The 15,672-nt window shown below is 39.9% G+C and overlaps 1 long non-coding RNA gene across 1 annotated transcript; it reads right to left on the bottom strand.

Annotated features, from left to right (window-relative positions):
• Positions 1–387: 387 nt before the first annotated feature.
• LOC115460484 lies at positions 388–15,404 on the bottom strand. Its single transcript, XR_003940508.1, has 2 exons — positions 15,283–15,404; positions 388–428 (listed from the first exon to the last, which is right to left on the bottom strand). It is a non-coding gene; the product is annotated as an uncharacterized LOC115460484 (long non-coding RNA).
• Between the last annotated feature and the right edge of the window lie 268 nt (positions 15,405–15,672).

Raw genomic sequence — 15,672 nt, 5'->3', positions numbered from 1 at the left:
GTGGTCGGAAAGTTATGAGTAGCCGGGTGGTTGAGTCAGTGAGTGAGTGAATGGGGTTATGATTTACAAGGAAGCTGAGTTAGAGAAAGGAATAGGAGTATGAGTGATAGTTGAGCTAAGTGACTGAGTGAATGAATGGGGATTAATGATTGGTAGAAAAAACTGCAAGAGTACAAAATAAGGTGAATGTGTGAGTGAACACACGAGGGGGGTGTGTGAGTATTTGAAATGTGGATGGGGTATATAGGGGAACTGAGAGAGAGAGAGAGAGAGAGGAGGTGCAGAAGGCACACACATATCTGAAGCGGGATGCATATGAATAGATGGACAAACCGACAGACATATGGACAAACAAGCTTAAAAAATTTCATTGGTCATTTCTCTTACCTCTGGGCCAGACTGGGGCTTGGCTACAATCTTCTGCTTTCCTGTAAAATACAATATACATTAGATATGAACAACACAAAGTATGTATCAACATCAAACATTAACCAGATAAACTGTACACCAACACTACACATCCACAGCATGCATCATACATCATCTAACATAACCAACAGAATCAAACATCAATGTCAAACATAAATATTAGCACAAGACATTGACAAGACTCATCATGCATCAACCATCAATCAACATCACCATTAAACATCAACATCACACAATATCCACATCAACAACTCATTTTACTATTGTTATGCTGCTAACAAAATTGTAAGTTTATGTTAAACTGTACCTGCTGTATACTGCCTGGGTGAATCTCTTCATAAAGGCAGTTAACCCTTTAGTGTCCAATGTTCCCGTAATAAGCCATATGGGAACAGATTGATGGGAAAATTGGACACAAAAGGGTTAGTAAATCCCAATAAATAAATAAATAAAATAATATCCCATGCATTTTGAATTCCCCCAGCTCTTTTCTCCCTCTCTTCCCAATTACATGGCCTCCCTAGCTAGTCTTAACCACCATCTGCTTCTCCCACCAGTTAGCCCCACAATCATCCTACCTCCCCTTCTAAGCCAGGCCTCCCCATAGTTTGCAAATCTTTCTCTCATCTTTTCCAGAGGCTTTCTGCTAGTGCTGTCTCTGGAATATCTGTTTTGTTTTTTTCTGCAGTGTGTGTCCCTGAAGAGCTGGACTCCTGTGTTCTACTCACAATAAAATGAGAATAGTGCAGGAGTTCAGATATTGTAGGGATCCAACCTGGTTCCCCTGGTTCTCAGCCCACTTTACTCTTCCACTTTTGAAGAACACTTACTGCTAGGACTATCAGCTCACTCCTTTCCTTATTAACTTTGAGTGGAGAAGGGACCCAGACGTTTCCTCCTATTACTGCAAGGAAAGCCCATTTTGACATACTGCTAGATTTATAGGGGGAATTCTGGAAAGGTCACCAATATTTAAGTGCTGGGATGCTGAATGCTAAGCATGAATTTTATATCAGCAATTATGTGTGTAATCTGCATTACAGAATACTAGTGTGAGCATTTACACACCAACATTTAGGAGCGGCCACTGGAGCCATGTCAATGGCTGGTGTAAATGACCGCTGCTAAGTGTTGCAGTTGTGGGCGTAACAGACAGTGTTCTAGAACCTTAGCGCATGAATGCTGGGCCACACCTCTGACACGCCCATACCCCTCCCACTTCCACACCCCCTTGCTGTTGCACACTATAGATTTTCCATGCTAAGTTTCTATAATAGCAACTAAGTGCAGTTGCAACAATAAGCTCCAATTTTCATTGATTATTGGTTGTTAGTGCCAATTAGTGGCTGATTTACCAATTAACTTATGCATGTAACTGGCAGTAGTCTATAACCTGTATGTGCATTTTGTGCACACGGAAAAAGATTGTAGAATGAAGGGATATGGCTTTTAGAGTGTTTTCCTGTAGTGTTTGTAACATCAGGCTAAGGTACGTATAGTCTAAAGTGTGTTCAAGCTCTTATGTATTCAGTAAGAATTTAAAATTTTTTGGAAGTGATTTAGTCTTTTCTGGAGAATCTTAATTTTTGTTTTTTCCCCCCAGATTTACTCATATGGCCCAGCAGGTTTCTAACAGGTTTAGGTTCTCTTGTACAGCTTCTAGGATAAGGCATAACATGACTCCATCAGCATTTGATCTCTGACTCATTTAGTTTGATTCCTGGGGCTGAGGAGCTCACCAGTACTGTGGGCAGATCATCCAACATCAACAGCAAATACTGAACATCAATACTGGCATGGAAAATCGACATCAGAAACTTCAAAGAACAGAATTAGCTTCTGTGTCAACATGTCTAGCATCCAACATCAACATCTTCTGCCTCAGACAACAGAAAAACATTAACATCATCATTACAGCAACAGACTAAGAATTGGGGAAGCCAAAGTTCAAGTCCTGCTTCTCCCACAGTCTCTTGTTGTAATAAATAACTGCTTCTTGGAGCAACTGGTCCAGGAACTGACAAGAGGGGTATCTATTTTAGATTTAGTCCTTAGTAGAATGCAGGGCATAGTACGAGAGGTAACAGTGTTGGATCCACTGGGAAACAGTAATTATAACATGATCAAATTTGAGTTAATATCTGAAGTCACTAAGGAAATCTACTGTAGCAGCGTTTAATTTTCAAATGGGTGACTATGATAAAATGAAGAAAATGGTTAAAAAGTTAAAAGGATTGGTTGCAAAGGTTAGGACTTTGAATCAAGCATGGATGTTGTTTTTAAAAATACCATTTTGGAAGCCCAGACCAGATACATTCCACATATTTATAAAGGTGGAAATAAGAGCAAACGAGAGCCAGCATGGTTAAAAGATGAAGTGAGAGAGGCTATTAGAACCAAAAGAACATCCTTCAAAGAATAGAAATATGTCCCAAATAAAGAAAATAAAAAGCAACAGATACAAAGTTGCAAGTTAGATGCAAAGCATTGATAAAGAAGGCTAAAGTAGAATTTGAACAGAAACTTGCTACAAAGGAAAAAAGTCACAGTAACAACTTTTTCAGATACATCAGAAGCAGAAAGCCTGTGAGAGAATCCATGGGACCATCAGAACAAAAAGGAGCAAAAGGGGCACTCAGGGTAGATAAGGCCATAGCGGAGAGATTGAATGAATTCTTTGCTTTGTTCTTTACAGAAGAAGATGTAAGAGATCTATGTGTAGCAGAAATGGTTTTCAAGGGTAATGATGAGGAAATGAAAGAAATCTTGGTGAACCTGGAAGATGTACTGAGCCAAATCGACAAATTAAAGAGTAGTAAATCACCTGGACTGGATGGCATGCACCTTAGGGTACTGTAGATCCCCTATGGGTGAGGTTTAGCGCAGTTGGTAAAAGTATGTACTCACGGTGTAAAGGCCCCACACTCAACACCCACCAATTGAGGAAATACAGAGAAAAATAAGGAAATTCTATATTTGATATAGTGTGCAATTCAAGATATTAATAAATGAATTTCCCTTGGTGATGATTCAAATTTTACAAAGCGATGACAATATTGCACACTAGACTTGAAATTAAATTAATTTATTGTGCAAAGTGTTTCTTTAAAAATTCAATATATAATTGTAATAATTTCATTAATAAAACAGCTGTTCAATTGTATTAAAATATCAAATGTAAAAAATTTGTTTTCACTTCAGAACAAACAGTAGACATTTATAATCTGCAACATTTTTTCTCACTTTCAGAAAATGTGTACACCTTCAATAAATAGACTTCCATCTACTAACAACTTTCACAACACAAGTCAGATAAGTAGTACAGTTGTTTATGTTCTCTATTCTTCAAAATTTACTTTAACCAGAAAATATTATTGAAGAAATTGATTCTTTGTCTCAATTTTTCTCTTTAAGGATTAAACCTCCTCCACTTGGATATGAAAACACTTATATACCTTCAGGTAAGTAATTTTAGTCTCTGAACCACTGTAGATGTTTGTACTTAGCTGTTTTGTAGACCTTTCTTGTATGGTGTTAACTTTGGTCTTTCTTTAACGTTGGTGCACTTGTTGCTTTGATGTTGCCAGTACTTTGGTTCAATGCTGCCAGTGAGCAGGAACCTGGAACTTGGGTACCTACTACACTATACTTTAATAAACTCAAAAAATACAAAACCCTATACCCTAGCTATTGGCATTGGTACATAACCCTTGGTACATAACCCTCTTATCCGCTTGCAGGGAGAATTATGGTTTTTTTTTTTTCTAGCTAGCTACCCCAGCCAAAGAAACGGATAATTCTGGGTCCCTATACTTTCCCTCCCATAGCTTCTTTCAGTAGAATATTTAATATGTGAGTATATTAAATTATATTTTCAATACCAGACTTCTCAATCCCTGGAAACTATTTTTACATCAGCTTGCACTGCCATCAGAATGCAGTGCAATTAGTCTTTTCCTTCAATTAGTCATGTATTTTAACATTCAGTGCAGCTTTTCACTTTCCAAACTCTTTCTTAAAATCAATCAGATGTAATAGGATTTTAAAGTGTACTGCAACCAGCACTGTTACAAAATATTAACTGGAACACCTTATCAGATGGACCAGCCTTTTTAGCACATTAAAACTTTAATATCCTAGCAGGATTTATTGTGCTACTTCAATTCCAACACCAAGACCTTTCAAGCAGCCATCAATCATTTCCCTAAAGCCCCTAAAATCACGACAGGCTTTTAAAATTAAGTAATTACTTTCAATTACATTCCTCACACTCACATACAGGCTTTATAACACTTCACATCTGTCCTAACACAGATTTTTTTGTATGACAGCTGAGCATATCACTAGCACACGTCTGCTCAGCGTCAAACTCACCTCCCAACTGCCCAGCAAGCCGTTGCCAAGGCAATCAGGCCAGCTTGCTCAGCTGTTCTCCCAGTGATGTCACTTTAGAACCTTCTCCCTAGCTCTAACCCTCAGCACACACACCCAGGTAAAACCCCTTTTAAAGGGGACACACTCTTATTTTTTTTTATTTTTTTCCAACCCTTTACACATCTCCGCCCCAACATAAATGTCGTCCCGACATTTGTCTCTATCTACAATAACATATTATATCACACAACTTCATGGTGAGTTAATATAAATAAAAATTTTCCCTTAAGTATTGTGGTGGTACTCCCCTATTTTCTCTAAGAAATCGACGCGAGCCAGAAACCGCTTGTCGATCTTCAGGACCAGGAACTCCTTCAACAGACACTCCTCTGATGTCAGGATCTAGGACTGGATTTCCTTGTTCTTCCACCAGCAAGTAGATACAATCGGGCTGTTCCTCTATCTCATCCACACCTTCTTCCTCACAAACCAAATCCGATTCCTCCGAAAAACTTTCAATAGGCAGAGGCATTTTCTTTAGCTGATCCCTGTGCACCCTTTTGACATTAGTATTGTGCTCATTTTTGATCCCAACCACATTTCCATCCAATTGTATTACTTCATAAATTGCATCTTCCCAATCATTTTGGATCTCATGTCTTCCTGAGTACTTCCCAACCTTCAACAGGACTCTGTCACCCAACCGTAGCTGAGAGCCTGCCGCCTGCCTGTCATAATATTTTTTCCTCATCTCTCCATTTTTGGCCATGGATTGCGGAGTTATTTGACATGCTTTATCCCATTTTAAATAATGGGTGTTGAGTGAACTAGGCCAATGTTCCTGTTCTATTAGTGTCAACCGCTTGTCTTCAACTTTCTTTTCTTTTTCATGTAGGCCTTCACATGTGTCATGGTATAGCTTTGAAACTTCTTCTACTTTCTCATTAGCCAGTTGTTCCCTTTTAAGTTGCTGAATTGTTCGCTGCCTAATATCAAGTTCCTGAGACATCCATTCTTTGCTTTTCTCATATTCATTAACTTTGTTAGTCAGTAATTTTGTCTCTTCCCGCATTGTGGAGACCTCTTTTTCAACTTGCTGAATTTGCTTTTTGGCATCAGCCAGTTTCTCCTTCAAATCTGTATACTCTTCAGCTTTCCTCTGCAGATCTATTGTTAGAGTTTTCACTTGAGCAGAGCTATCTTCAAGTTCCTTCCTCAAATGTTCAATTCCTTCTTTCTTTATTTCCTCCTCTCTGTTCTTCTCTTGAAGGGAGTGTTGAACAGATTGTAATTTATTCTGCAAATCCTCAAGTTTAATTTCTTGTTTATTTAATTCTGTATTTCTTTTCTCTAATTGCTGGTACTTTTCCTGCATACTTCCCAGATCTGTATATGTCTGAGGAGAAGTCAACTGAATTTTCTCCTTATGATCTCTTTCAGATTCCAAAAATTCTTTCAGATTAATTGCATCTACATCTATCATTTTTGCATCATCTACTAGTTTACCCCTTTCATCATTTTTTCCATTCAACCTTTTTTTCCCTTTTGAGCTTAAGCAGGTCATGTCTTGTAGCCAACCCTTAATATGTTGCAAAACATTGGTTCCAATGATCCCGGGTATCTTTTCCTCTCCGGACTGCGCATCCCAAGGGTCATCCCGAATGATGAAAATTCCCGTTTGTGGGATCCTCTGCCCAAAGCACTCCACATCCACCTCCAGACATCCAACGACGGGAATTTCTAACCCATTCGCTGCAGTCAAGGTTATCCAGGCCGCATCCTTCAACCGCTTCCCTTCTGCCAAGTTCTGGTAGAAGAAAGTGGCCGTTAAAGTGGTCACCGTGGATCCAGTGTCGATTAGACAGCGAACCGGAACCCCACCGATCCATACCTCCATTATGGGCTTAGGGCCCACTGCATTTTCCTTTAATCCATCTATAGAGGATGTTTCATCTATAACCACCACTTTCACTCCCCCTCTGGAAGTGGAAGGTCTCGGGGACTCCGATCTCGTCTCCATTTTTTTCTCTTCCTTCCGCACTACAGTACGACTTGTCTCTTCGACATCTTCCTGATTTTTTGTCACTTTTCCTTTTTTATTTTCCACTACTCTCTCACTTTGACAAAACCGGCTAATATGTCCCGGCTCATGACACTTGAAGCAAATTATATCTTCTCTATTATTCCTTCTGGGTCCTCTCCAATCCGAAGGTCCATAGTTACCACTCTGGCGATTATCATTTCTTCTCCACCTCGAAGATTCTCGCTTGGTATCTTCCTCCCTATCTTGTATCACTTGAAAAAACTCCTGTTGCTATAGGCTTAAACTCCTACCCATCTTATCAACTGCCTGGGTCAACTGTTGAATAGCCAACAGTGTCTGGTCCGCTTCCACTGCAGTGGCTCTCACCATCCCCTCATTTCTTCTTGACAACATTCGCAACCTATCCCGATCTCCATCCCCAAAAATTCTCTCTTCCTCCTCAGCTCCCTCAATAGCAGCTGCAAGTAGTTCTTGGAAAGAGAAACCTGGATTTTCTTTGTTCTTTCTCTTCATCTCCCGATGCAGACTATCGCTTTTTAATCCCATTATTAACTGATCTTTGAGCGCATCCTCCACGTCCAGGATTGCCTGTGGCTTTCTGGCCAAAATTCTATTCATGCGTTCAAACAGGTCACAGCCAAAGGCACGCACCGACTCCCCGGGTAGCTGTTTCCTACCATAAAACTCATGCTTCCTTAAATTCAAGGGCGCTCGGTCTCCAAATTCCTTCAACAATCTTTGAAACATATCCTCCACATGCCTCTGGTCTCCGGTGTACAATTTCATCACATCACTTGCTGCTCCTTTTAAGTGATCTTGGACCACTTCCCACTGGTCTTCGGGTGGCACTCTCAAAATTTTCAAAGCTGATTTGGTCATCTTTATCCACTCTTCCACGGTTGGTTCCCCCACTTTCAGAGGCTGTCCCGAAAAATCCAAAATTTGCTTGTCTCGAGGTATGTACAAAGCAGGGTACCGCATACTTTCCTCCAGATGCAAAGTACTAGCGTCCCCATGACCTCCCCGAAATGTTCGGATTACCTCTGCCTGTTCTCGAGTCAGTCTCTCTTGCTCTCCCAACCGTTGGCGCAGGTTCTCCATCTCAGTTCTCCAGTCTTCCATGGTTCTGGCTCACCACAATTTCTCCAAGGAAAACAGGGTTTCACACACTTATTAATTTTCAAAAAGCACCACCACCCTCCAGGAACAAGGGCAAATATGACCTTTTGCTCCCTCTAAGAAAAAAACTTGAATTATAATGTTCAACAATAAAATATTCAAAATCAGAATGTTCAGAAATAGAACATTCTGAATTAGAATGTTCAGATATCCTGTGTCCGTGACGCCATTTGTAGATCCCCTATGGGTGAGGTTTAGTGCAGTTGGTAAAAGTATGTACTCACGGTGTAAAGGCCCCACACTCAACACCCACCAATTGAGGAAATACAGAGAAAAATAAGGAAATTCTATATTTGATATAGTGTGCAATTCAAGATATTAATAAATGAATTTCCCTTGGTGATGATTCAAATTTTACAAAGCGATGACAATATTGCACACTAGACTTGAAATTAAATTAATTTATTGTGCAAAGTGTTTCTTTAAAAATTCAATATATAATTGTAATAATTTCATTAATAAAACAGCTGTTCAATTGTATTAAAATATCAAATGTAAAAAATTTGTTTTCACTTCAGAACAAACAGTAGACATTATAATCTGCAACATTTTTTCTCACTTTCAGAAAATGTGTACACCTTCAATAAATAGACTTCCATCTACTAACAACTTTCACAACACAAGTCAGATAAGTAGTACAGTTGTTTATGTTCTCTATTCTTCAAAATTTACTTTAACCAGAAAATATTATTGAAGAAATTGATTCTTTGTCTCAATTTTTCTCTTTAAGGATTAAACCTCCTCCACTTGGATATGAAAACACTTATATACCTTCAGGTAAGTAATTTTAGTCTCTGAACCACTGTAGATGTTTGTACTTAGCTGTTTTGTAGACCTTTCTTGTATGGTGTTAACTTTGGTCTTTCTTTAACGTTGGTGCACTTGTTGCTTTGATGTTGCCAGTACTTTGGTTCAATGCTGCCAGTGAGCAGGAACCTGGAACTTGGGTACCTACTACACTATACTTTAATAAACTCAAAAAATACAAAACCCTATACCCTAGCTATTGGCATTGGTACATAACCCTTGGTACATAACCCTCTTATCCGCTTGCAGGGAGAATTATGGTTTTTTTTTTTTCTAGCTAGCTACCCCAGCCAAAGAAACGGATAATTCTGGGTCCCTATACTTTCCCTCCCATAGCTTCTTTCAGTAGAATATTAATATGTGAGTATATTAAATTATATTTTCAATACCAGACTTCTCAATCCCTGGAAACTATTTTTACATCAGCTTGCACTGCCATCAGAATGCAGTGCAATTAGTCTTTTCCTTCAATTAGTCATGTATTTTAACATTCAGTGCAGCTTTTCACTTTCCAAACTCTTTCTTAAAATCAATCAGATGTAATAGGATTTTAAAGTGTACTGCAACCAGCACTGTTACAAAAATATTAACTGGAACACCTTATCAGATGGACCAGCCTTTTTAGCACATTAAAACTTTAATATCCTAGCAGGATTTATTGTGCTACTTCAATTCCAACACCAAGACCTTTCAAGCAGCCATCAATCATTTCCCTAAAGCCCCTAAAATCACGACAGGCTTTTAAAATTAAGTAATTACTTTCAATTACATTCCTCACACTCACATACAGGCTTTATAACACTTCACATCTGTCCTAACACAGATTTTTTGTATGACAGCTGAGCATATCACTAGCACACGTCTGCTCAGCGTCAAACTCACCTCCCAACTGCCCAGCAAGCCGTTGCCAAGGCAATCAGGCCAGCTTGCTCAGCTGTTCTCCCAGTGATGTCACTTTAGAACCTTCTCCCTAGCTCTAACCCTCAGCACACACACCCAGGTAAAACCCCTTTTAAAGGGGACACACTCTTATTTTTTTTTTATTTTTTTCCAACCCTTTACAGTACTGAAAGAACTCAAACAAATTGCTGATCTACTGTTAGTGATATGTAACTTGTCATTAAAATCATCCATAGTATCCTAAGATTGGAGGGTAGCCAATGTAATTCTGATTTTTGAAAAGGGTTCCAGGGTTGATTTGGGAAATTACAGACCAGTAAGCCTGACGTCAGTGCTGGGCAAAATAGTGGAAACTGTTATAAAGAATAAAATTATGAAACACATAGATAAACATGGTTTAATGGAAAGACTCTGCGTGATTTTTGGACACAAACAGAGGATAAGGTTAAATGGCCATTTTTCTCAATGGTGGAGAGTGAATAGTACTGATCCTATACTTGGATCAGTACTATTTAATATATTTATAAATGATCTGGAAATTGCAATGACGTGATTAAATTTGCAGATAGCACAAAACTATTCAGTTGTTAAAACACATGCAGTTTGAAAATCGCAGGAAGACCTTAGGAAATTGGAAGATTGGGCATCCAAATGGCAGATGAAATGTAATGTGGACAAATGCAAAGTGATGCACATTGTGAAGAATAATTTGAATCATAGTTACTGATGCTAGTGGGAATCAGCACCCAAGAAAAAGATCTAGGTGTCATTGTAGACAATACGCTGAAATCTTCTGCTTAGTGTGGAGTGGCAGCCAAAACAGCAAGCAGGATGCCAGGAATTATTAGGAAAGGGATGGTAAATAAGACCAAGAATATTATAATGCCTCTATATCGCTCCATGGTCTGACCTCACCTTGAGTATTCAGTTCAATTCTGGTCACTTTCTAATTCCACAGATATAGTGGAATTAGAAAATGTTCAAAGAAGAGCGACCAAAATGATAAAGGGATGGAATTCCTCTCATATGATGAAAGGCTAAAGAGTTTAGGGTTCTTCAACTTGGAAAAAGACAGCTGAGAGGGGATATGGTTGAGGTCTACATAATCCTGAGTGATGTAGAATGAGTAGTAATGAATCGATTTTTTACTCTTTCGAAAAGTACAAAGACCTGGACATACTCAATGAAGTTACATGGAAATACTTTTCACTCAATGAATAGGTAATCTCTGGAACTCACTGTTGGAGGATGTGGTAACAGCAGTTAATGTATCTTGATTTAAAAATGCACGAATAGTTAATCTCTGGAACTCGCCGCTGGAGGATGTGGTAACAGCATTTAGTGTATATGGGGAGTTGGTTTTCTTTGGGGGTGGGGGTTGGGGGGCTCAGCACACAAGGTAAGGGAGCTATGCACCTGGGAGCAATTTGTGAAGTCCACTGCAGTGCCTCCTAGGGTGCCCGGTTGGCGATAGGTTTATGGATAAAAAGACAGTGGGAAGTGGACAATGGCTCTCCAAGGACAAATCAACAAGACTTCGAAGATTCAATGAAGTAATATTTATTGGTGGTAGAAGACTCGACACAGCATTGTGTTTCAGCAAAGATGCCTTCTTGTAGAGTCTTGGGGCTAAGTCTGGAGGCTAAAACCATCCAATAGGTCAAAAGGTGGTGTAATGAAAATGGTCTTGAGAAAGACCTTTAATGTATCCTGCTGAAGACAAGTGCAGTTATGCTCTCAAAGTAATGGCAAAATGCTGGTTAAATGCAGTAAGATAGGTTTATGCACATGTTTAGCCAAGTCAGTGGTAATCTTTTAGTGATGCTCAAGAAGGGGTCTTGGGTGTTTTCTGGTGGAGAAGCAGGAAAGAAGCTCCTCTGCTTCTAGGACCAGGTAAATTTAGAACAAGAAGGGAGTTTATCTGAGCTTGCTATGCATAACCAGTGAGAAGTAGAACCAGTCGTCCAGGCCTAGAAGGGCTTGAACCTGGATATCCAGGGGTGTTGATGACATTTTTTGTGGGAGCAAAAAGCCTTGTGGGGCCTAATCCAAATACTTCCTAGAAACTTTGAGCTATGTGTGTTCTCAAGGAGTCTTGTGGGACTAACAAGTAGCATCACTTGGAGGAAATTTTTGGTGTCTAAAAGGTTTGAATCTTCTCTCAGGATCATACCAAAGTGTTGTGGAGTTGTTTGGACACTGGACCCCCAATACCCCCCAGTGGTCACTGACCCCTTTCCACTCCCAAAAATGTGAATAAAAATATGATTTACTAGCCTCTATGACAGCTTCAGATGTTAAAGTCAGGTCTATTACAGCAGCATGCAGGTCCCTGGAGTAGTATGGTGGTCAGTGTAGTACACTATAGAGTGGGGGACTCAGGTCCCTATCTCCCTCTACCAGTCACACTTGATGTGGAAACTGTGACCCTTCTCAAAGTCACCAAAACCCTACTGTAGCCACATATAGGTGCCCCCTTCACTCATAAGGGCTATTGTAGTGGTGTACATTGGGGGGTAGTGGGTTTTGGATGGGTTTTGGAGGGTTCAGGGGACAAGATAAGGGAGTAAAGGTGAGATATGTACCTGGGAGCATTTTTATGAACTGCACAGAAGTGCCTCTATGGTTCCCCATTGCTCTCCTGGGATGTCTGGGGGACCAGTCTACTAAAAATGCTGGCTCCTCCTACATCCCAATAGCATGAATCTCTCTGTTTTGCACTTAAATTCATTTTTTTTAAATGGACCAAAACACAAAACATCCAAAGCACAAAACTTTGTTCGAAACAGTATTTTTGATAGATATTTTTCTTTCTTGAAAATGACCTTCTTTCCTATTTGGATTTTGAAATCGGAATTAGATGTCATATCGAAAATTCCCCTTGTCTATTGTTTGGACATTTCCAGTACCACAATCATTTACTTGTATTTTTCCTATTATTTGTATATTTTTGGGAGTGAACCAGTGAAGGTATTTTAGAAAGACTGGTACTTTTTCGAAACAGTGGTGAGTGAAGGATTCGTATTTGGGGACTGCAAGTAAGGTAGAACCTTTAGGATGAGCCTTTAGGATATGCCTTATCCAACCAGTGCTGTAGAGTGGTCCAGACACAATACCACTAGACCCCTGTTGCATTGTTCAAACATCTCCAGTGGTGTAGGTTCCCTTCGTCCTGTAATATATCTTACTAGGGTTAATTCTGCTTTATATAGGGTTCACTCATCAGAATCTCCTCTTTCCCCCAGACCTCTGTGCTTTTGTCCAGATTACAACCTTTGACACCCACGCGAAGAATACGACGAAAAAATGCTCCAATCGATGTGGAAACTCAAAAGAATAAAACCTTTTTTCCCAAGAAACATCTTCCGCACCCTAGTACAGTCATTGGTAATAAGCCACTTGGACTACTGTAACGCTCTGTATTCAGGCTGCAAAGAACAGACCATCAAAAAACTCCAAACAGCCCAGAACACCGCAGCCAGACTCATTTTTGGAACATCTAAATTCGAAAGTGCAAAACCCCTCAGAGAGAAACTGCACTGGCTCCCGCTCAAGGAACGAATTGAGTTCAAGATCTGCACGACTGTACACAAAATCATTCACGCAGATGCCCCACTCTATATGTTAAACCTAGTGGACTTACCGCCCAGGAATGCCAAAAGATTGGCCCGCAAATTCCTCAACCTGAACTTCCCCAGCTGTAAAGGAATGAAATACAAACAGGCTTATGCTACTACCTTTGCGTACAAAAGCACACAGTCTTGGAACGCACTACCCATGGCCCTGAAAACCATGACCAATCTAACCAGCTTTCGCAAAGCTTTGAAAACACATCTCTTCAACAGAGCCTACAAAAGTCACCCTCAATGAAACAAATCATTCCTTAAACCACCCAAGTACACCAAAACACCTCTCACACGACCTTACCTAACACCTTTCTACCTAAATTCCTCTTTCACCTCAGCTTATGATCGACTGTTTTCGTAAATCACGTAATGACGTTCTCATTTCCATACTCTGTAAGCCACATTGAGCCTGCAAAAAGGTGGGAAAATGTGGGGTACAAATACAATAAATAATAAATAATAATAATAATATGTGAGAAGTAACCAGACCAGCCTCATGATCATCACGATAAAGTAGATTTTGCCATCCATAGAAACATAGAAAAATGAAGACAGATACATGGAAAGGGAATGGGACTTAATATGCTACCTTTTTGTGGTCTTTGCAACTACATTCAAAGCAGTTTGCATGGTATATATAGGTACTGGGGCAATGGAGGGTTAAGTGACTTGCCCAGAGTCATAAGGAGCTGCAGTGGGAATTGAACCCAGTTCCCCAGGATCAAAGTCCACTGTGCTAACCACTAGGCTACCCATCCATGCCATCTATTCTCCCTATCACTCCATTAGAGATCCAATGTACTTATCCCAAGCTGTCTTGAATTCAGATACTGTTTTCATTTCCATCACCTCCACCAGGAGGCCGTTCCATGAATTCATCACCCTTTCTGTGGAAAAAGTATTTCCTCAGGTTATTTCTGAGTCTATCCCCTTTCACTTTCATCCTATGCCCCCTTGTTCCAGAGCTTCATTTCAATTGAAAAACTCACTTCTGTGCATTTATGCCACGGAGGTATTTAAATGTCTCTATCATATTTCCTCTCTCCCATCTTTCTTCCAAAGAACATATCTTTAAGTCTGTCCCCATATTCTGGACCAACTCCATCCTGTTTATATCCTTTTGAAGGTGTGGTCTCCAGAACTGTGCACAATGTTCTAAATGAGGTCTCACCAGAGTCTTATACAGGGGCATCATCACCTCCTTTTTCCTACTGGCTATTCGTCTCCCTATGCATCTAGCTTTCACCATCGCCTTTTCTATCTGTTTGGCCTTACGATACAGCAGATCTTGCAATCCGTTAGAAAAGGCCAATCCCCATTCTAGTGTAGACTCACCTTCCTGCCACCAGTCTGTAAGTTGTGCCAGTTGAAAGGCCTAGAAATACAATGTAAAATCAGGCAGATCCAATTCACCCTGCCTCCTAGACCTCTGAAGCTGGTTGAATTTAATTTTAGATCCCTTACCAGCCTAGCTCCCATCACTCTGCTTGAAGATCTCTGAAGGTGATTAATACATTTGTCATTTGATTGCTTATGCTCTGCCTAGTGTACAGTGTGGAATATGAATACATTAGTAAATATAAAAGTTGGTAAGATCTTTATTTAGTAGCATTATTCCTACTGATTAAAAAAAAATGGGCACCCCCTCCCACTCCCTCTTTCCAAAAATCAGGCTCCACATAGTCCCCCAGGGGCATTGTGTTATGTCAAACAAAATTGTTTAACTTTTTGTTTACCCAAAGCTCTACACATTGAAATATCTTTATCCCTAATGTACATGTTGGGTTTTGAGTTCCTTCTACTCCTATAAGTTGTACCGGGTAAAAGGGAAACATAGAAATATTTTCTAATATTACTCCACGGTGCTTCGTATCCATCTGTTCTCCTTGGCCAAATGACATACATTTAATTTATTTTACATACCTATGTCCTGAAAGGTTTTCAAAATATGCTACTCTGAAGCCCTTTAAGGTGACCCTTAGGTAATCAGGGTATGATGCTCTTGTTAAGAAAATATGCGTTTCCATCCAGAAATCTACCATCCAGCTGCAAATGAACCTTCTCTGCAGTGCTGTGGAATGCTTTTCCATGCCTCTGTTGTATACCTAGCTGAGGAATGAGTCACCTAGAAAATATGTTTACCCTGTGTCTACACCCTTGGCAAAGGTTCCCCCACAGTCATCCCAGGGGTTCACACGGTAGAGAGATGTCAACAGTGTCACAAATCCAGGACTTGACTTCTTTCCGAAAGCCACTCAAATATGCAAAAAGTGCTTTACCCACCACAGACTCACCAATATTGATCCAAAATGT

The sequence above is a fragment of the Microcaecilia unicolor genome, chromosome 1, assembly GCF_901765095.1.
Source record: "Microcaecilia unicolor chromosome 1, aMicUni1.1, whole genome shotgun sequence".
NCBI lineage: Eukaryota > Metazoa > Chordata > Amphibia > Gymnophiona > Siphonopidae > Microcaecilia > Microcaecilia unicolor.
Note: the sequence above shows the minus strand (reverse complement) of the source record. Positions and strands in the feature narration are given on the sequence as shown.